The following is a 23,829-nucleotide window of genomic DNA, read 5'->3' as shown; positions in this document are numbered from 1 at the left end:
TTGGGCTAATGCTACTCTCCCTTTACAAGTTCGAAGAGCATTTGAGGTAGAAAGTTGGAAAGGTTCAACCTGTGCCTGTAAAGTATATTTACAGCTCCCTGGAGCAGGTTGGAGCTAAAAGTATTATTTTTGTAGTTAGAAAGTCAGAATCCATCCTCCATCATGTTTTAAGCCTTTGAAAGAGCTCTTTGTTTTTCTGCCTAAGCTTTGGCCCATAGGGAAAAATATTCTGTCTTTCAAAAGGTTTCTTTCATAAACAGGTCATTCTTTTTAAGTGGGTTTCACTGACTATGTTTATTAACATGTAGTAACACTTAAGGAAGGTTTCATTTGGTACTGGGAATAAAGCGGTGTGGGCAGCCTGCCACCCCTTAGCCTAAAAAGAAATAGTGTCTAGAACAAGGCCCGAGGCAGTCTGAGAGACCAGCACTGTTGCAGGTTGCTGCTTGGGTCTTGCATCACTCCAAACAAGCAGTGCAAACAATGACGGGCGTCCCACAGGGCCCTCAGCCGACACACGGCCAGTGGATGAAGCCTTTCTTAGTCACCAAAATGATTTCACCAGAGAGAAATCTCTGTCAATAAATGGGAAGATGAAGATATTCAAGTTGATAAACAGTAGAAAATTTAATTTAATAAGCTGTTTCCCCATGTTTTCTTTCTGTCCGGGTGGTTGAATTCTCCCTCTACACTAAGTTAAACATCTCCATGTTTGATTTATGTCATGATTGAATCTGTTAACTCTCCCCTGTAAATTTCCTCTGATCTCTGATCTCACATCTCACTACTTGTCTTAATTTGGGCCTTTTCTTTTTTTTGCAAGAAACAGAAATCCTTTCAATGAAGGGCATCTGTAGAGATTTCTGCGTCTTAATAAACTCACGGCAGGGTCACTCATTAAATTCTTTACAAAGGTGCCTCCAGAATAGTCTTAAATGAAGACCGTAGGTCAGGAAGGGCATCCTGTTGCCCAAGGGGTGTGTGGGAAGAGGAAGGCCAATCACATTGGCCTCCAGAGCGGCGGAAAGAGCTGAATGGAGGTCACCAACTGGGGAGGCCTTTGTCCTCCTCTCCACTGGGACCTTGTCCCTGAGTGCTCCCCAGTCACCAGCAAAGCCTAGTTCTTGAAGCTAATCTTCTACCTTAATGTAAGGATGTACTGCCTGTCCTCTCAAGCTCCAACCCCTTCAAGTTTCATTGCAGAACCATGACATTTTGCCCTGTTGTATGAGCTCAGAAACTGAGGGAAGATTTATCGGAGGCCAGGAAATTAAACTCTGACCAAGATTTGATACAACACCCTCCCAGGGCTGGAAGAACATCCTCAGAGGATCTGAGCGTCAGAGATGATGCTTCCCACTCCACCACCACCTCCCATGTGTAATATCATATTTCTTTTTAAAGATCTAAACCCTGAAGTAAGGAAAAGGAATTTCAACAAAGTTCAAACTCTTACCATGATAGGAATGCAAGGCATTTTCTGCAGTATCATTTTTTTTTCCAAAATATTTTTTTCTATTTGTTTGTATGTCCCTATATACTGGTGACCTAAGCAATATGCTCAGCCTGTCTACTGGGGATTCTATGCCTAGCTCTACCCACCTGCACATATCCACCAAATGTCTGTCATTTGATTAGTAGGGTTATTTGTACCACGAGTGTTTGCATTGGAACACTCCTTCTTGATGTCACCTTCTCTCTCTAGATGGAGCTCTGAAAAAGCAGGAGTAGATTTTTCTCACATTTTTAACATAGAGTCAGTGTATTCATTTAACACTCATTTCTTGAGCGCCCAGGATGTTCCAAAGAGGACACAGGAAGTCAAGTACATTACAGGGATAATTAACCCTAGGGATGTAGTCCCATGTGAACAAGATCTTAAGAGATGAAGAGAAATTAGCTAAGTAAATAAGGCATGTGACTCTTCGAGGTGCAGGGAAAAGCACTTGGAAGGGACTATATAAGTCTGCTCGAGCGACTGTAACAAAATATCATCGTCTGAGTGGCTTAAACAACAGTTTTTTTCTCACAGTTCTTGAGGCTAGTAAGTCCAAGATGAAGGTAAAGACCAATTCGGTTCCTGATGAGAGCTCTCTTCTTGGCTTGCAGATGGCTGTCTTCTTAATGTATCTTCACATGATGGAGAAAGAGATCTCACGTTTCTTCTAAGGACATTAGTCCCATCACAAGGGGCTGGACCCTCATGATCTCATCTACACCTAATTACCTCCCAAAGGCCCACCTCCTAATACCATCACATTGGGGTAAAACCTTAATCTCTCATCGTAGAAGATCATTGGACCAACCCCCAATTTCTGATCCAGTCATACATAAATTTCAACCAGGGCTTGTGCAGTATGCCTTTTCACCAGATGGAGCATTGAGAGATAGAGTAGTACAATGGGATAAAGCAAACAAATATGGTCAATTTGGAGACAAGATGATGTAATTATGTCAAAGATGATGTCAACTGGTAATTTTAAAAACACATTTTGGGCGGGGTGGTAGAAGAGGGTAAAAGGGGTCAAATATATGGTGGTGGAAAGAGAACTGACTCTGGGTGGTGAACACACAATGTCATACATAGATGATGTATTATAGAACGGTACACTTGAAACCTATATAATTTTACTGACCATTGTCACCCCAATAAATTTAATTTAAAAAATAAATAACTTGAATTTATGTATTTATATAGGTATTTATTTATTTATATAGGTATTTAATATATTCTGGATAGTAATACTTTGTCAGTTATACGTATTCAAATATACTTTCCCATTTAAAAAAAACCACACATTTTGGTCAACTACTTAAAAATACATGAAGAGGGAAAGAAAAGGAAAGAAACAGAGCAGGAAAACAACAGAGCAAAAGAGGGAAAAGAAACACTCCTCTCAGCTCCATAATTTTAATTCCCCTTTTCTGCTCTGAGTAAGGTGCAGACCACTGCAGGATACCCCTTTCACTAGTTCCTTGCTTAACTCGTCCTACCTTCTTACATCTTTCTTTAAACAAAAAAATTTTTAAAAATCAGTGTTTTCAAGGGGAGGATGGATAAGGCTCAGGGAATAGAGATTAAAAATGAGAGTCCAGTTTGATGGGTGAGAGACTCTCCATGTTCAATGTTCATTGCAATGCCAATCTGTCTGGTTGACAGAAATGTCACGTAAGCAGCTGCTGCATTTAAGGAAGTACATCCTGGAACACCCTGCAGCAATAATGGGGCTGGACAGAGACACAAGAGACAAGGATTCTGAATCACGTGCTTTGATAATTCTCACATTTAGCTAGAACTCTGGTTTCTCATCCACAGAAAGAAAGGGGAGCATCTCTGGAAGAAACTGACCATCTACCTCGATTTTCCTGCTTTCATCCATAGTTCAATTTCCTGCTGTCATGAAGCATTCATGACTGAGGAAAAACTACATCTGATATTATTTCATTACATTCACATGGTGAAACACTTTGAGGTTTTCAAAATCGAAGAAACATTAAATAACTTGGGGGTGGGAGAGCCGGGGCGAGGAGGGTCGTGATTATTAGAACACTGGAAATTTTCTCGTTCTTTTAGGATAATAATTGAGTATCAGGGGCTCTGTGATCCTGTGATAGAAATTTGTAGTATAAATCAGTGGTTCGCAAAATTTAGGTTCCAATTCGGCTGCAGTTTTGTTATAAACAGACAGAATTTGCACTGAGGGGACTTTTCCAAGACGGTCATTTTTCAAGTTTTCTCACCAGAGGGCAGTGTTGTTTAACGATTGTGCCTTTGCATGGGCCTCAGGGGATGGCCAGCTGTGCGGTTCAAGTGTTTATCCCAACAGAGGTGAAACAGAATTTTGTTTTGTCCATAGCCCTGATGTAAGAAAAATCTTAGCGAAAGTCACCTTTTGTCTTCTCAGAAGTTGACAGAGTGCCCCTGACACAATAGCCACAGCTTCTCTTGCTTCAAACCCTGGAAGTGAAGGAATTGTGAGAGCATCAGTTGGTTAAACTGAGCATCAGGATAAACTGGATGAGTGAAATCTTTTTTGGTGATCTAATGCACTTTATAGGCACTTTTGGAGACTGTAAAAATTCCTGAGGGACTCATAAGTGCTTAGTACGGTATCCCTGAGACATGACCCTATCCTCAAGGGAAAGCTAAGATAAATTTTACAGAAACATATCTTACGGAAGCAATTAAAACTTATAGCATTCTGACTATGTGGACAAAAGAAAAGGTACTAATGAAACAGTAAATGAAGTCTGAAGAATAAGATTTGTCCAAAATGCTCCTTTGGGGAATGAATGCTTTTGTGTGCCTTTCTTAATATGCACGGTCCACGAAGCCCTCACTGATAACTTGCTGTGAAAATATGTATATAAGCTCTATTTCTTCTAAAGAGACTAATCTCAATATCATCAGTGTAAGTTTAAATATTGCACTGTTAAAAAAAAATTACCTATGTGGCCTTAATGTTCCCTCTCAATTCTTCATGTCGCAACAATCATCCTTTCTGTTAAGCTGTATTTGATAGTGAATCCCCGAGGATTATTTCCCCATCAAATCGAAAGTTCATTTTTGGACAAAACAGAATGTGCTGCTTAGCACTGAACAATTCAAAAATTAAATTAAGAGAACAATTCCATTTATAATAGAATAAAAATAATACTTAGGAATAAATTTAATAGAAGGATTGCTAGCCTCGTAAACTGAAAACTATGAAATATCATTGGAAATTACAGAAGATCTAGCTAAAAAGAAAAATGTCCCAAATTCAAGGATTAGAAGATAATGTTGGGAAAAAAATCTTCCAAACATGTAAAGATGGTAATATTTCACAAATTGATCTACAGGTTGACCAGAGTTCCTATAAAAATCTCAGATGGCTTTTTTGCAGAAACTGACAAGCTAATCCTAAAATTCATATAGACATGCAAGGAATCCAGAATGGCCAACATAATCTAGAAAAAGAAGAACAAAGTTGGAGGTCTCAAACTTCCCAATTTCTCAAAGCTACAGTAATCAAGAATGTGGTATTGGCATAAGGGTAGACGTATAGATTAATGGAATAGAATTGAGAATCCAAAATAGATTCAAACATTTATGATCAATTGATTTTTGACAAGGGTGCCAAGACAATTCAATGAGAGAAGAATGTTTTCAACAAAAAGTGCTGGGACAACTTACCCACATTGAAAAGAACAAATTTGTACCCCTATTTCACGAAATGTATAGAAATTAACTCAAAATGAATGAAATCCTAAGACCTAAATGTAGAGCTAAAACTGAAAACCTGTTAAAGAAAACATAGGTATACATTTTTTGTAACCTTCAATTAGGCAATGTTTTCTAAGATATGGCATCATAGCACAAGCCACAAAAGAAAAGAAAAAAACAAAACATAAACTGACTTCAACAAAACTTAAAATTTTGTGCTTCAAAGGGCACTGTCAAGAAAGTGAGAAGAGAATCTATAGAATTAGAGAAAATATTCACAAATCATGTATCTGATAAGGATCGAGTATCCAGAACATATAAAGCACTCTTAGAAGTCAACAATTAAAAAGACAAATAACCCAGTTTTTCAGTGGGCAAAGGGTTTGAACAGAGATTCCTCCAAAAATGATATACAAATGACCAATAAGCACCAATGAAAATATATCCCACATCATTCGTCATTAGGAAAATGATAATCAAAACCACAATGAGATACTACTTCACACCCAACTGGGATGGCTATAATATTAATTTCTAAAAAGACAATAACAAGTGTTGGTGAAGATATGGTGAAATTGGAACCCTCATATTTTGCTGCTGGGAATGTAAAATGGTACAGACACTTTAGAAAATAGTTTGGCAATTCCTCAAATGTTGAACCCAGCAATTCTACTCCTAGGTGTATACCCAGAATGACTGAAAACATGTTCATGTAAAAATGTGTACACAAATGTTCATAGCAGCATTATTTGTAAATCCAAAAGGTAAAAACTACCCAACTTTCCATCAACCTTCAAAGAGCTAAATATGGTATGGAGTATGCATACAATGGAATAGTATTCCTTTCCGCAACAAGGAATGAAGTACTGATACACGCTACCACATGGATAAAGCATTGAGCTAAACGCAAGAAAGCATCCACAAAAGGCCATATACTGTATTCCATTTATATGACATTTCCAGAATAGGCAAATCTATAGGGAAACAAAGTAAATTAGTAGTTTTCAAGGGCTGGGATAAGGGTGACTTGGGAGTGACTGCTAATGGGTACTTTTGGAGTGATGGACTGTTACGGAATTAAACAGTGGTGACTGTTGTTGCATAACTTTGTAAAAATTCTAAAAACCATTGAATTTATGCTCTAAAGTGTGACTTTTATGGTATGTGGATTATGTTGCAATGAAGGGAGAGAGAATGGGCATTGGTACAGTGTTCCCAAGCATGAAGGGATGAAAGTGGAAACGAGGTCATTAAAATGTTAGAATGAAGAACAGCACCATAAATTTACTCTCAACCCAGTTCCCAATAACGTTTACTGAAGATAAAGGCCTGATGCTTTTCAATATACACTGATTAGAAAATAACATCTATTGACTAAACCAAAAACAAAACAAAACAAACATAACATGGTTTCTCTTTTTTCCATGAATATTCATCTTACTAGTTATGATAAACTAATATTCAGAGACAGGTAAATTGATTAATAGTAATCTACTAATGCAACGAAGTATTACACAGCAGTGAAAACACATGAATCTGTCTTACATCAACATAAACTTGATCAAAAAGCAAATGACAAAAGTATACAGTATGACACCATGTACCTAAAATTTTTTTAAATGAAAAGCAAAACTGTACACATACACAGAAAGTATATTATATACAATGTATTAAAGGATTAAGTATTAAGAATATATATATATATGTGTGTGTGTGTGTGTGTGTGTGTGTGTGTGTGTGTATATATATATATATATATCCCCAAAAATGTATACACATTTTAAGAAAGGAAAATCTATTAAAATTGTAATAGCATATACCAATAACAAAACATGACTACAAGTCACGTTTGACTTCTGCAATTACAAGAGGTGCTCAAAGTGGTTACTATCCAGGTCAAGACACATCTGATTATGGCAAACTACTGCTTGAGCAACGTTGACCAAAGTGTCCACTTGGATACATTTTTTTGACACCCCTGGTATATGTATGTCTGTGTATGTGTGTGTGAGTGTGTGTGAGTGTGTGTGTGTGTGTGCGTGTATTTCCTAGTAAAATATACATTAAAAGCATTAAAGAATTAAATACTAGGGATATATCTAAAGTATTAAGAAATCAATGCTATGATAAACATCTGCCTGAAGAAATGGGTACCCCTGGAGGACAGAGGAGGATTGTGAGAAAAAGGAGGAGTACATGCAGGACTATTTCGACTACATCAATAATACTGTTTTTCTTAATCTGAGCAGTAGGTACATCAGTTTATATTCTCTTAGTCTTTGTACTTTTGGTCTGTGAGAATCTTTCTGTGATAAACTTTAAAAAATAAAAGTAGTTTGTTTAAATAATCCTCATAAAGGCCTTATTGTTTGCCTTGAATTCACATCATCACACTGTGGATGAAGCACTAAGAGCACCTCCAAAACACTGCACTTTTGTCCGTGGCAAGGATCTGAGCTTCCAGGTATTTTCAGAAATGAAAGCAAGAAACCAAGAAATGGCCCATCTGGGATTTTGTGTCCATTGTCATCTGCTGAAAATAGTTCTTAGTGTTTGAAAACTAACAAATAGCGTTGCCTGTGAATGGATTCTCCGCAGCCTTCTAGTGCTGTGCTCTCCTCTTGAACCTCTTGAACCCACCTCACAGCCCCACACCCATTTGCAGCTTATTAGAGGACTGAGCCAGAACATGATCAAACCTTTGATCAACTGATACAAAGATTGTTGTTAATCTATGTGTTTGCAAATATGTGAAAGACACAAATGTATGCACTGTCTACATGAAACTAGTTCACACAATTGAAAAGTAAAAAAATCAATGATCTACTATTTTAGCTTCTATGACAACTTATCTAATTGCTCTTAATTTTTTTTCCCTCCAAATCGACCCAATTTAACCATGTCTGGAGACCTTTTAAAAAGTGCTAATGTGTGTTTGTGTGTGGGTCTGTGTGTGTATCTTAATGGGTTCTTAGTATTTTTATACAGCTACTCTGCAATGCACACTTTTTAAATTCAATCCGTTAAGGTTATTACTATGTAGGTAACACCTAGAAGCAAGTAGCCATGAACAAGTTCAACAGCAAAACCGAAGAAGTTCAACAGCAGCAAGTTGACAGCCTTGAATCTCAGAACTCCTGTCCGAGGGCTTGTTAGTGAAAGACGAGAAAAACACCACAGCACAAACGACTTGAGGGTGATTTTTTTTTTCTTCTTTAGACGCCGCGAGATTATAAACTTTCCACCTGTCCAGCATTCCGAACAAGCAATTTTGCCAAAGGTCTTAATTGAGTGCATTGACATTGGGAAAGAGTCCCTCTTCCTGTTTTTCACTTATTGACAGTCTTGCAAAGTAACAATGATCAACACAACCAGCCAGTACAGATGAAATCCAGCCAATAATGTCTTCTTAATAAAAGCCAAAAGGTATTTCTCTATTTCAACATCTCCAGTCATTGCAAACCAGACCTCAAATCCTTCCTGATGAAAGAGGTTGCCAACCTGGTTGAGAGGGAAGCACGGAAGTAAATTAGAAGACAAGGCAAAGTCAAGTAAGAGTAGGAAAGAAACAAGACTAAAACAAGACAGCATCCCTCCCTCAGTCTCTATCCCAATCGAATCTTTAAAGTACATTTTTTTATTAAAGTATAACATGCCTATAGGAAGGTACATAAATTATACAAGTACAGCTCGATGAATTTTCTGAGATCAAATAAAACCCCATGACCACATACTGATCTAACACCCCAGAATCCTCCTTCATGCCTCATCCTAGTCACTGGTTCTCCTCCAAGGCCAACCACAGTTCTGGTAGCTACCATCGTCCGTCAGTTTTACCTTCCTTTGAACTTTAAACAGAGTCATACACAATGCACGCTTTTGTGTCTGGCTTCTTGCTCAGCATTATGTTAGTGAGATTCTTCCATGTTCTTCTGTGTAGTAACTTTGGTCACTGTATGAAAAAACCACAAGGAATGTGTTCCTAGTCCCGTTAATGAGCATTTGCTCATCTCAGAAGAACCCATAGTACTATAGCTTATTAGATTTTCTAAAATCAGAGGGTTCTTTCTGGAATGACAGAACAGCCCTGATGTAGCAGGCTTTGGCCTCCCTCCAAAATATATCAAAGAAGCATTTTATTTTGTTTTTCATTTCAAGGAATTTCAAATGCATTGGATTAAGTTGTTTTTGTTTGTTTGTTTGTTTGATATCCTCTTTCTCTCTTTAATGCTGTTAGAATATGTACTAATATGCTTTCTTCGGCCACGATATTGGTGAATTTTGTCATTGTCCTCTTTTTTGTTCACGATGCGTCACACCAAGTTTACCAGCTTTGCTAGTTTAAAGATCACTGATATTCAGCCTTTCTTCTTTCCCCTCCCCCAAAATTGCTTTTCCTCCCCTGCCCTGTATCTTTGTTGGGAAGTAAACAAGCCAGAAATCTAAGAGGTTTTTCCAATGTTTTTCCTTTCCCTTAACCTCTATGGCTAATCTGTCATCAAATTCCATTGATTCTGCTTTTCATATATTTCCATGGAATCTCTCCCCGCTTCCCATTCTGTTTTGCTACCACTTCAATCCAGGCTCAAGGTATTTCTCACCAGTCCTATTTAATCAATCTCTTTGCCTTAGGCCTTGTTCCACATGAATCCCTATCTGCCACAAAAATCATCTTCCATGAAGGCAAAGCTGCTCTCTTTAAAGACACTGCAGGGGCTCCCTATTGCTACAGGATAAAGCGCAAATGCCTCAGTAACACGTTCACCTTCTAGTCATTTATGGGCTGATCTTTGCCCACCCCCTTCGCTTCATTTGTCATGAATCCCCACCTTCAGCCAGCACAGCCTCCCCCAGATACTGTCTCCCAGGATGCCTGTCTCAGTGCGCTATGAACTTCTTCAGATGAGGAGCTGTGGCTTATCCATCCTACACACACAAGCCGACAATCAGGACATGCAATAAGCTTCCATGACACGAGAAAATGACATTTTTCATGCTGCTATATAGTTTTCATAATCATAATTTTAAGTGACTGTATTATATTTTACTAAATTGATTGCCATAATTTGATAAAACATTTTTCCTTGTTTAGATATTTAACTATACTAGTTTAATTAATTTCATGTGTCAACTTGGCTAGGCCATCGTACCCAGATATGTGGTAAAGTATTATTCTAGATATTTCTGCGAAGATGTGTTTTAGATGAAACTAACATTTAAAGCAGTAGACGTTGAGTGAAGCATATTACTCTCCACATGTGGGTGGGACTCATCCAAATCAGTTGAAGACCTTAATAGTAAAAGCATGATCTCCCTAGAAAAGGAGGGAATTTTACCAGCAGACTATACATTTGGACTCAAATTGTAACTTCTCTCTAGGGCCTCTCTCTCCCTCTCTCTCCCTCTCTCTCTCTCTCTCTCTCTCTCTCTCTCTCTCTCTCTCTCTCTCTCTCTCTCTCACACACACACACACACACACACATACACACTGTTGGTTCTGTTTCTCTAGAGAACCCTAACTAATACACTGGGTTTTTTGTTTTGTTTGTTTGTTCGTTTGTTTCCATTTGGGTTTATTTGTTTGTTTGCTATCACACATAAAACCCTATACCAATGATTTTATCTCAAATAATTATTTAGGATTAATATCAAGGACTGGTTTTCAGTTCCAAAAGGATGAATGTTACAAAGCTTCATAATAAATATTCTCTAATTGCTCTCCAAAAAAGATTGTACCAATATATAATGCCTCAGTGTTGTGTGAATGTATGTTGATCCCCGCAGTCTTGTCAAAAGATCTCACAATTTAATTTACAATTCTTGAACTATTCTCTAGGTAGAGTATGGTTCTTTCCACTTACCATTGAGTATGTTTCCTATTACACAAACTTTTTGTTTATATATCATTTGGTCATTTGTCCCTGGAGTTTTAGAGGTGTTATATGATTTCTTTACATGAACATTAGTTATGACAGGATAATCACTATAAGCAATAGGTCTAAATGTGCCATGGTTTAACTACATGAGGAACTTGTTCTTTGCTTATACAGGTCAATCTTTGTATAGTTACTGGGACCTCAGTCTGTGGGAGCTCTGCCATTTTTAGCTGGTAAGCTCCAAAGCTGCCCTGCAATGCATCTCCATTCCAGTCTGCAAGATGAGGAATAGGAAACAAAGGAGAATTTTTCAGGCCAGGCCTGGAAGTGGAACACTTCTGCTGTCAATTCATTCAGTAAACTCAGCCATATGGCCACCTCAATACAAAGTTCTAGGAAATGGAGCCCAGCTATCTACTTAGGAAAAAGAGGATAATATAGATGTGGTGAGCAACTGTCAGTCTCCACCACAATATGAGAACTGCTGTGCTCTATGGTAAGAACATAGACACCCATCTGGCTATCAATCATATCAGGCAAGGTACTTAAACTTTCTGATACTGAGGTTTTTTTTTCATGTTCTCAACCTGGCCATAAAAATAAGGGCTTGTAGGGCAGTTATAAGGATTAAATTAGATAAATATGTGCAAGTTCCTGGCATATAGTGGGTTCTCAGTACATATTAGATTCTGTTCATAATTTGTCTCTCTTTTTTTTCATAAATGTGTGCACGTGTGAGTGTGTTTTTTTGTTTGTTTTACGCCAATTACGTGTATGTTCTTCTGTTTGGGGATGTTTATATGACGTTTTCAGTTATCTTTCACTTTGTGATTTTTTGTATTGCTTCCAAGACCTACAAGTTATCATTCTCCCATTGTTGAGTAGGATTCTACTTTGTTCCTTCCAGTTTGTCTATGGTCTGAGTTTGAAATTTCTTCTTTAATTCTCCTGTACAGCAAGTTCTGAAACACCCTCCAGATCCTTCCAAATGTCAGATTCCAAGGGTCAAACCAACCTGTACATCCAGTCAGTCTTTACCTCCTTTTTTGCTTCCCTTGAGGGTTGCCCCACCCTCCCCGTTTCCTCTCCTTCTGAATGCCTTCTAGGTCTCCTCCCTACCAACAGGTGCCCTCAGTACAATAACTCAATTATGTCAACATGACTAATAACAGATTAAAAGAGTGGTATCAGTATTTGGTAAGAAAAAATGACCTGGGGGGCATGTTAAAATGTAGATCCCTAAATTTCTGTTTCAGAGCGTTTGGGTACCAAATCTGCATTTTAACAAGTACCCTAGGTGATTTTAAAACAGCTAGTCCCACATTTAGAAAAAGTGGCTTAACTCCTCCCAGAGACATTTGTGCATAAGGTCTTAAAGTATAGAAACTAAAAAGTAATAATAACATCATTTCAGACACCTGACAATAAGTAAGAAAGCTATTTTGGAGAGAGTATAGGTTCACGTATGCACTCAAAATTGCAGATATTCATTTTCACAATTATCAGTACTGTAACCACCTTTTTGAATAAATACTCACTGGTCTGTGACTTTATCCAAAATTAAACTGTTTTCCAATCAATTGTTGCATGGGCTATGTGATTTAGTGTCTAAAAAGACTAAAATACTAGACCTCTCATTGTTGGTGAGATTCTATTCTTACAGCCAGGAAGGAAATCAAGTAGAACTAGCAAGTTATATTTCTAAATATGCATTTCTCTGAATGTTCCAACCACCTTTCACAACGTTTCTCATTCCAAAGAAAAGATGTTCCTTTCATGATCTTTCTTCTAAAAGAAAATACAGACTTAAAAATCATGCATAGTTATTTTATTCCTCACCACACAAGAATTACATTTCCCAAACCTACTGACGTCAATGAGTAGGTAAAACAGAAAACCTTTCATCACAACCACAATGAGTGTGACAATAGAATGGCAAAACTTGACAGGGGTCAAATTACATGAGTGGCTTGGTGTAGTACCTGAGGCACTTCCCCGCAAGTGACTGCCATTTCACACATACCTTACAGAGCCCTGATCTTAAAAGAACCAAAGGAAAAGAACAATAATGTCAATAATATTCCAACATGGGAGAAAGTGTATACTTCCCTAAGGCCTGTGGGGCTGAAAGAGTGAAGCCGGACTGCAGGCCAGAAGCCTATGGGGTATAAATATTCTCCTGAGGACTTTCTGAGGCATCTATAGCAGAATTATTAGTGGCTCCGTTTGATCATCAAATGAAAAACTGTCATAAATCAAGAAGATAAAGGACAGTTTTTATCCAGAGGACTGAAAAGTCTTTAAACATCTGGTCTGGAAAGGGTTCAATGGAGTGAGTGTAATTCAGATATCCTAATGGAAAGGATTGCAATTGGCACTTGTCTTTTTTCAAGGTACAGGGATTAATGACCAGACAGGAGAGCTAATGACCCGACCAGAGTGGATTATTATTCAGCCTGGCTGGCAGAAATCCCTTTGAGGCTGTCCTTTGTCCCACATTGTTCTATTTATTAAATTAAGCACCCTTTATCCCTTAAATGGAAAAGTCACCTTTATTCCTCCACCACCCTCCAACACCATTTTTAAAATTTTTAATTGTGGTAAAACAAACATAACATAAAATTTATCATCTTAACCATTGTTAAGTGTGCAGTTCATGGGCATTAAGTACAGTCACATTTTGTGCCTCACTCTCTCTCTATTTATATTTAAATTATTAAAAAAGAAAAAAAAGAAAAAAAAACTACTGCGCTAATCTAGGACAAAATGAAGGGTCCCGATAATAGTAAAAAATGGTGTCTCGGTTGTATCTCCACATGCAATGTTAGGACCAATAGACCCTTTTAAGTACCTCCTCCCACACATCCCCCCACACACACACACACGCACACGCACACGCACACAGACATGCACACTCTACTTCACAATGATTTCTGGAGTCCCAGAGGAGTCTTAGATGATGTGGAAGCCATTTGTGCTATGTTGTAATTGCCAGAACTGCTAGCACCAGAGTTCCCAGTCTACCAAAGGGAGACTACAGGATGCCTTATTCCTATTACACAGTTCTCAAAACACAGCAGTCTCAAGTCCCTAATGTCTCAGTGAGACTTTTGGTGAATGCCTCTCTGCTCTGCTCAAAACCTCATGAAATCAATTTGTGGACCAACCAAAGGAGCCCCCCACCGGACTGTTGTCATGTTACCCTCCACTCCAAAGCCAGGCCTTGTTTATTGGACCAGGCCTGTGTCTTCCGACTCTCTCATTACTTAGAATGAGTACTTTTTTTCCTCCTGAAAATACTCACTTTAGGAGTGCTGCCACAAGCCCAGGCATTCCCACATGTGTCTAAAGTCAAAGGGGATGCTAAGGCTCAAACTTTGATCTCCATTCTACTTACATACCATAGGCTAGTGGGCTCTAATCCAAAGATAAGTGCTTCTAAAAGTTCCTTTAACCAAAATGAAAAGTACATTGTCATCATGGCTTGATATTCATAATGACTTATTTACTAACCATGGAGGAAAGAGAGTGAATCCTTAGACACACTTTTCAATTTTTAAATACACAATGACTTGAGAGAGTCACCATATTACATTATATCAAACTCTGAAACTCATACTCACTTCTCAAGTATTACTGCCTGGCAAACTCCAACAGCCACCAAAATAAAAATATTATGATGGAGCTAGATATAGAAAATGTACAATGGTGTCATATTGCTCTATAGCTACAGCAATAATAAAAATGCCTTACCTTTATTTATAAAAGTATTTTAAGTATCTCTCTCGCTTGTCTATAGATAGGTATGGTTTAATTTAGATGTGTACAGCAACCCTCATCAAGTTGACAGGGTAAATATTAGAGATGAAAAGCTGTTACACAATATTGCCTGAGCTAAAATGGCTGATAAGTGTCAGAGCTAGAACTTCAATCTCTTGAACTCTGTAAAAATATGATAATTCCCCAATGTGAAATGGAAGAGAGGAAAACTGACCCCCAGATTATTTCACTCCTCTCCACATCCCATTTCCCACTTGCCATTTCCCATTGCACCAATTGTTATTTATAGAGGAGAGACCTGAGGTAAATTTCTCCTCTATAAATAACAGTGAAAGAAGTTGAGTGTCACAGAGAAAGAAGTTGGTGGAAGAATTGCAACAAAGCTATGAGTTTGTGTTTTCCTCAAGAAACCATTGGAATCTGCTCAGTGAATCCTCATTACTGCAGAATAGCATTTTTCAGAGTAAAACCAACAGCAGTAGGTAAAAGCTCATGTTGTAACTGGCACAAACACAAGCAAATGTAGTCATTGGGATTTATTTTTGAGATTTTTAGGCTTGAGCAATAGAGCGACCAAGTCACAAAATTCTTTTAGTAATGTACTAGAAAACTCTAATTTATAATGATCACTGAGGCTCTTGCCATCTGATAAAATGTCAAAAAACAACTTGGATGAATCTTTCATGCTATAGACCAGAAGAGAATAATCCATTTAATGAAGCAGCAGAGACTCTCCATACAGCTGTCCTGAAGATCAGACCTCACCATTTAACTTTGCCATTTGAAACCAGGGGACCTCAGGCCCCTAACTCTTGGCTTAGCCAGCCATGGAGTCCGTGACTGCTCATCACCAAAGTGCAATAAAGAATGTTAAATTGATTTGTCACCTACTCCTGAACAATAGAGTAATCCTGAAGGATACTGCTTAAAATCTTCTCATAGATGAGATGAAAACTAAATATAAACCACAGGTTAATTATCAAATTAACAATACATATTTTTTTAAAAAAATTAAAAATATTGAATTTATTATGATGATAAGAATGTGAAAACCAATAGAAAAAAATTTTGATGAAATAATGACAGAATAATAATGTTTTGGTGACAATGAAATTTAAAAAAAAAACTGAGCTGAGAAAAACATAATTGACATCAACTGCATATAGTAAATTTATTGACTTAAAATTGATAGAAAAATCCATTTAGGCAAAGAGAATTTAAGTTTATAGCGTTAATGGCCATAATGAGGAAAGTTCTATGAATCAGGAATCATTTCCAGGCTATACTGTTAAGTAAAAAAAGTAAAATTCAAAATGATATATATATATATAGAATTCTACCTATTATATAAGAAAATAATAGAAAAAAGTAAATATCTCTGTTTTTGCTTATGAGAAACACGGGAAAGATAAACCAGCTAATGAAAGTAGTTATCAGCAGCAATTGGTAGGAATGGGGTAGATAAAACAGAAATGATAGCAAAACTTTTCTGATTATAACTTATTTTTCAGTTTTGACTTTTATACCATATAAATGTTTTACATCTCCAATCAATAAAATTAAATCAGAAATGATAGAAAAAGTAAACCCTAAAATTAAATATAATCAGAAACTAATTATCTTAACTATATGTAATTAATAATATAATCACACAGAGAAAATAATATGTCCAACTAAAACACAGTACTGTGCAACACATTCTAAGGACAAAAAGAACTGCGAATTCACCTTGAAGTACTTAGTAGGTTTGTTGCTATTGGTGTTATTATTCTGAAAATGTGTGTATTGCAGTTTGGAATAAATGAGTAAATACAGTGATATTGTTAGGAACAAGTAGTTTCACTGTGGGAGAAAAAGGATATAAAATGGAATGGGAGGAAGCAGGGAAAACTTGTGTGTTGTTGAGTTTGTTTGGAAATAATACCAACTGATTTTTTTTTAATTATTATCATCCTAGCTCCTACTATTATCATCCTACACCCTATTGAAAGGGTGTAAATCTTGATTTCTAAATATCATTCTCCATTCAAAGGGGAAGCAGGACTGATTCCAGGGCTGTGATGAACCTGGAACAACTTATTGTATTAGAAAACAAGTAAGTACTTATTTGTATGTATTAATAGGACACAGGAGTTGGCTAACTGGCTAAATTTGGAAAATTTTTGTCATTAAAAAGAGTAATGATATGGTCACAGATTTATCACATTGAACAGAACAATGCTGAATATGGGATGTTCTGCAGGACAACATGTCTAAATTCTTGAAAACAGTCAGTGTTAAGAAGAGAGGAAGGTGGTGGGATTGTTCTAGATTGAGGGAGACTAAAGAGGGCCCAAAGTTTTAAAGATGTAAGTATTTAAAGGACATGCAAAGAGGCCCAAGGAAATCAGCCCACCAAAAAAAAAAAGGAAGAAAGAAGAAGAAAAGAAATAAATTACAAATGCATTTAAAGGAAAAATGCAAAACTTCTTAAGGTTACCAAGTTTACAATAGTCTGCTTAACATGGAAATACAGCAACTTATGATTAACATACTAACAGAGGTCATGAAATATATTCCAATATTAATATTGTAAAAGTTAAGGATAAATTTGATTTTCCTAGGGACTTTTGGTTTATGGCAAATGTTCAAATTTATTTTGTTGGCTTGCTTTTAGGGTCAGAAACATACACGGGTTGCTTTCATTTACCTCAGAGTGCAAAGTACTTTTTCTCTTGACCGTGATGGCTTACGTGAGTCATGCTAGTGGAAGAGTATCGGTTTTCCTACCACAAGAAAAATACCACCCATATGTAAGGATGAAGCTGATTGGACCTTTGATCAAATAATAAAACAAACAAAAAACTACAAATGACAGTTTGGGGACAATTTGGGAAAATTCAATAAGGACTTTCTGTTAGTTGATGCTATTAAATTAATGTTCATCAAATCATTTTCCCCTTCCTGACTATGAACCCAGTGCAACTAAGGAATGGATTTTGCAGAATAGCATTCTTGTTCTTGTGACAGACAGGCTGAAGTATTTAGGGGTGAAGTACTGTGACTATGCATCCTATTCTTAATGGTTTGGGGAAAGGGAAATGAGTTAAAGAGTTGGACCAATTGTAGTAAGATTTAATGAATTTATGAAAGGAGTATATGAGCATGTGTTTTACTCTTTATTCAACTTTGCTGTGGGTTAGAATACGTTCATTAAAAAAAAAAATTAAAGCAACAATACCCCTCCCTCCACAAACCCTTGTAATAACAACAGGTAAAAAAAAAATTTTGACATGAGGGAAAACAGAATGATCAATAAATCAACATTTTGTTGTCAACTTTCATAGAAGATAACTGATCCTGGTGAAAATAATTCAATAAAAAAAACTAGTAAGAAAAATCACTAAGGGATTTAAGTGCACTATATAAAAATATTTTTTTTTGATCACATAATTCAGTTGAATTAAAGAAGTTTGTGAAAAGTCTTCAGTGTTAGTCCAATTCCATTAAAATATTGCAGTCATCAGCCATTTGGTCAAACATCTTCATTATCAAACTAGGGCGGGGCGGTAGGGGGGTCTCAAAACATGAATGTCAAAATGGATAGTGGGGAAAAAATATTATCAACTTGTCCCAAGGACGTGGCACATGCTGTCTTTTAAAGACCTGTGCTTTGCAGAATTGGCATTGCTAGATCAGGTGGCTATGGCTAGGCAATGAGTAAGAAATTAAGAAAAGAAAGAAGAGGGGAACTGGAGGATGTAGCTCAGCAGAAGGTACTAGAGGAAAGACCTGATTCATAGACTTTCACCAACTCCCTAGGAAGAGGACGTCACGTGGGTCAGCCTTCTACGCAAGCAGTTTCAGGATTCCTGCTTATGAAGCAGGCTCCAGTACTTTCAGGGCACTGTTCTCATTCAACCCTATGACGGAATAATAATTATCCTCACATTATAGATGAGGAAACTGAGGCTCTTCAAGGTTAAGAAACCTGTCCCGAGCTAAACAAAGAAGCAATACTCCATTCTGTTTTCCCCTTAACCAGAACATGCTTTAAAATATAAAGTAATGTTGGAGGCTCCAAGATAAAAATATCATCAGCATTATTCTAGGCTCTGCATTCTGTAATGATTTTGATTAAATTAAGGAGGTGGTCTTTTTTTTTTATTGATGTGTGTTTTTATTTTCCAGTTGCCACTAAGAAATCGAGAAACAAAGATTTTGTTTTGCTATTAAATAAGTGCTAATAAATAATGCATAGATCAAGTAATTAACCATGGTTAGTCATTGTTCTAAAAAGAAGACACACTCAGAACAATAAGTACACTGATGGTCATTTGATAAATGATTAAATGATTTGATAAATTATTAAAATAACTTGAAAATTATGGGTGAGTTCATATGAACTTCATAATAGTGTTCTTATAACTTAAAACTAAAACAAAAAGTGCCAAGAAATATTCTGTGCTTGATCGTAATGTGGCAGTTGTGTGTACTTACAAATTACCTTCAAGTCACCATATAGAACAGAGGCCCGATTTAATAATGCCACTGAGTAATTTCTTTAATGGTATCATTCTGATTGGTTACAAAATCATTAAAAACCATGGTATACTTTTCCCTGGGAAGTCAAAATGTAAAGAGATCACATCAGCTTCCCTAGTCTGAACTAGGAGCCCAGCATATACTGTGGTGTGTGTGTGTGTGTGTGTGTGTGTGTGTGTGTGTGTGTGTGTGTGTGTTTAATGGGACAGGGAGGGCTTGAGGGAGTAGGAGGGTGAAGGATGGGGGAGCTCCGTGAAATGAAGTTCTTCACTTCAAAGGGACGGCTGGTGGAGAGCAGGTGGGCAGCTCTCTAGGGAAGGTGCAGGGACAGTTGCTGTGCTGGAACACACATGTGGAGGGGCAGCAAATGAGACGAGTTGGAAGATCAAAAGGAAACATGAAAATCACAGGTCACCCCCAATCTGTACCTCTCAACTAGGATTACAACATCAGGCATTTGAAAGCAAGCGCCTGATCTTTGCAAGGTCAAGAGCCACAGACTCCGGTGAGTCTGTAATGGATCTGATGCAGCTAGTTTCATTACTGCCAAGTACAGGATACATTCTGGCCCATGAAACTCAGGTGATTCCTGCAGCCCTTTAAAGTTTGTGGAGGAAACCTGCATTCCCCAGGCTCCCACGGGCTCTTTTGAAGTATCTCCAAGAGGTAAAGAGCTTTTTGAGAAGACTCATTTAGCAATGGCCATAAAGAATGATGAATGCTCTCCAAATTGGCCCCATTTGTTTCTCCAGTGCTGCCATCAGGTAGAAAGAGGACAACCCCCTGCCATTTTGCTCTAGGACAAAATCACCAATCACGCAGCGATAAATGGTATAAACACTTACATCATTTATAAATATTTCATGTATAAATGACATCCCGGTTCAAGGCAGCACTCTTCGTGCCCTGGTCTTTTTTCTTGATTAGAAAATAAGAGACTATGTTTCTATGTTTATTTAGATTGAATTTCCCATATGGAATGTTAGCAGAATCAAGTCAGTGAACAGCCTGTCTTATGCTGTGGTTATGGCAAAGGGCCTGGTGGGGATTGTTTCCTTACACATTATGAAAAGCAAAATAACTTAGTCACTGATTTTTGTTAATTAACTTTGTGAATACTAGCAGTTCTTTATGGCCCTTTGTATTCTGGTTCTGATGTTTGAAAGCCTCTAACTCAGTCTCAATGGAGGTATATAGTATCTATGAAAAAGTTTGACTAGTTCGACATAATATCTAAATATGCTGGCTTAAGGATTAAAAAGTCAGTCAAATGTGTTGTTCTTGTATAGCTTATAGATCCCATTTCCAAAATCATATTTATTGATTGACTTCTACTCTTTTTCCTTAACTAAACACATTGAAAACATCTGCAATATGCAGTTACAATTTTGAGGTTCCTTGGAGGAAAGACCTCCTAGGCTGAAAAGATTCCAATTTTTTTCTAGCTATAATCACACTCATATAGGTAATAACTATGATAACTCAGGCCTTTTCCTCCTTTGCTGGTGCTAAAAAATCTGGACAGCTTAGATAGAAGTAGGTTTTGCTCAGTGGATGATATATGAGGTTTATTACATTTCATTTCTCATCTTGCATGGTTCAGTATGTTCATCAGCCAATTCCACAAAATAGCAAATGCAGTCCAATAAACGTTTAAGTCATGTTCTCTCTGCCTGGGTACCTAGAAATGTTAGCTTATTTGATTTAATTATAAAAGAGCAAATCAATAAAACACTATCACCAGAAAATTTCAAGCTATGCACACTCAATAAATTTATTCAGTTAGTTGCCAGATAACATGCCAAATACTCTGGCAGAACATTCAAATTATCTGATTATGTTTGATTAAAACTGTAGTAAAACCAATGGGGAGAAAACATCAATCGTTTGTAGTGAAACCCCAAGAGGGAAACAGCTCACATAATAATTAAATTTGCTATTGGATAATGTTTAAGATTCATAATTTGAAAAACTAAGTCTTTAGTGGCAACAGGGACTGAAAATAAATCAATTCAATTATAAACCTCTCTGCTTCTGAAATGCAAGTATTATTAACTTTTTATGATTTTTGACAAGGGATAATGATGAGAAATCATTACCCAATGGATGGGTGAGGTGATTCAAGATGGAGAGGGGTTTGGCAGGGACATTGGGTCCCACTGTATCAGGGAAGGTATAGGGTAGCAATGCCACCAGCAGTGATATCCTAAGAAGACCATTCTGTGGCAGAATGTTGGCTGCTCTTTACCTCTCATGATTTCTGCCCAAGTTTTTTGCAGCTTTCCCAGAGTCTGTCAGCTAAGATATACTTTCAATAGACTCAATTTCAGCTTAAATAAGCCACATTTTCACCGTTGTTTGCAACCAAAAATAATCAAAGTCCAAAATAAGATACAAAACTACAAAATATGAAGAGGAGATATGGCAAATACAGGAATATAAAATGGGGATTTATTCGACTGGAAAATACAGTGAATAAACAAATAAAAACCCAACTAATTTATGTAGCTGAGAAATTGGCACCTTTTCTTAGAAAGTTGTGCCACAGCTGACAAAACAGTTGAATTTTGTACCTTAGGGTGCTGAGGCTGTTGTATAAAGCAAAACAGGAAAATTTATGATGTTAGAACATATTACATATGACTGTTTATTTCTCAAAAAAAAGAAAAAAGGAAGAAAATCTGGGCAGATGGTAGCTTACTTGAAAGCAGAGCTTGAACATGTTTCAACTGGTAAATCCACCATCTTCTAGATTTCCTCTTATCTGAGTTAATATGCTTCCTTAATGTTGTACTACAATGAGTTGCCAGTTAGTTGCCACCAAATCCATCTTAATGGCATACCAAGAAAGTTGGGCCCTCCTCAGCTCAGAAGAATGAGGAACTGATACCAGTCCTGTTGCCTAAAACGGGACCAAAGAGAGCCTGCCTCTCTTATCATGGGTCTTTTCTACACGGTGTTAACTGAATTTTATCTTAACTTAAGTTGAGGGGCCAAGCATTCAAGGGCTAGACTGCCCAGGCACCAGTCACCTCTTAATCAGGTCTCATATTTGCTACCTCGGGTTCCCTTGGCAGCACCTATGCCCAGGACCCGCGGTCACTTATTTTTTCATGAGCTCCCATGGCACAAGCCCACAGTGCCTTGCTTCATGCCCACAGTTCATGACTCTTTTTTCTTCTCCAGCTATTGCTGCTGTAGCATGAGAAGCTAGGGATTCTCTTAGTGGTCAAGTGTGTGCACCCTGGATGTATGGAGTTAATATCCTGTGAAGAGTTAACATCCTGTAGGGTAAATCTTTGACCAATGGGAAATGGGGGTTGTCAGATAAATTCTTCTTTCTCCTTCAGAAGGACTTTACTAAAATGCAGTATTTCATATGGCCTCCCAGAAAATGGCTCTGTGGGGTAGAGCTGTCATTCACTCTTGATATCAAATGTGGCCAGTCCTATAATGCACTTCCTTGCACTTGGCCACCCTCCTTCTCTGCTTCATTTTCTATTTCCCTCATTCCTGCTTCCCTGGGATTGCACTCCCTAATGATGTATCCAAAGTAAGCTTTTGCTGGCTCTATTTTCTATAGAATCTGGTCTAAAATGCTGATATTTAAAAATAGGTCACTTATTTCCAATCATCCTGTTAGATTTCAGCCTTGGCCTCTAACTTTCCTCCTAAATTAAAAATGTACTACAATCAAGTTGGGTCTCCGCTTTATACTGGAGGATGACACACATCAAACTATTTAGGGGACAGTCTGGAACCAACGTGGTGTTTTTTGGGTCCAGACCCCATGGGAGGCCACTTTAATTGCCAGTACTCCTCACACAAAGCCTTGGTGAGCTTCTCCCTATTGTCAGGCCACGTCACACACACCCTTTCCCAACACAAAGCTTTTGTATATGTGTTCCCAGTTCTTGAAATGCCCTTTAGTATTTATAAAATTTATTTTCCAGTCTTGTACGTACATGTATTTTCACTAATTTCTCTTGGAGTTCCTGATGGCTTCCCCACCCTCACCCCAGAGACTCTGACCCTTGAAATTACATTAGCCTTTGGAACCCACATTTTGGCAACCTTGGACTAACAGTGACAGATGCCATCACCAGAAGATACTGTATCAGAACTTCTTAATCTTTTCTTATAATCCAGATAACAAATCTGTAAGTAAGTGTATCAACTACCACTTCCTCTCCTCATTAACTTCTATTTTATTGATGAGAAATAATAAACTGACTAATGTTTATTATTGTTTGTTTGCTATTTTGTTTTTTAATACAGGTCTCTCCTGTCATAGGAGAGGTAAAATTTAGAGTTACCGTAAACACTGCTTATGGATAAAAAAAAATTTTCCATACCTGAAGCGTATCAATTAGTGTGGGCAAGGCTATCCTCACCAGAACTTCTTGTGGGGAGGCTCTAACAGGGCTTCTGCAGTTCCACAGT

The sequence above is a fragment of the Rhinolophus ferrumequinum genome, chromosome 20, assembly GCF_004115265.2.
Source record: "Rhinolophus ferrumequinum isolate MPI-CBG mRhiFer1 chromosome 20, mRhiFer1_v1.p, whole genome shotgun sequence".
Classification (NCBI taxonomy): Eukaryota; Metazoa; Chordata; class Mammalia; order Chiroptera; family Rhinolophidae; genus Rhinolophus; species Rhinolophus ferrumequinum.
The sequence above is the reverse complement of the archived record's forward strand: the minus strand, read 5'-3'. Positions refer to the sequence as shown.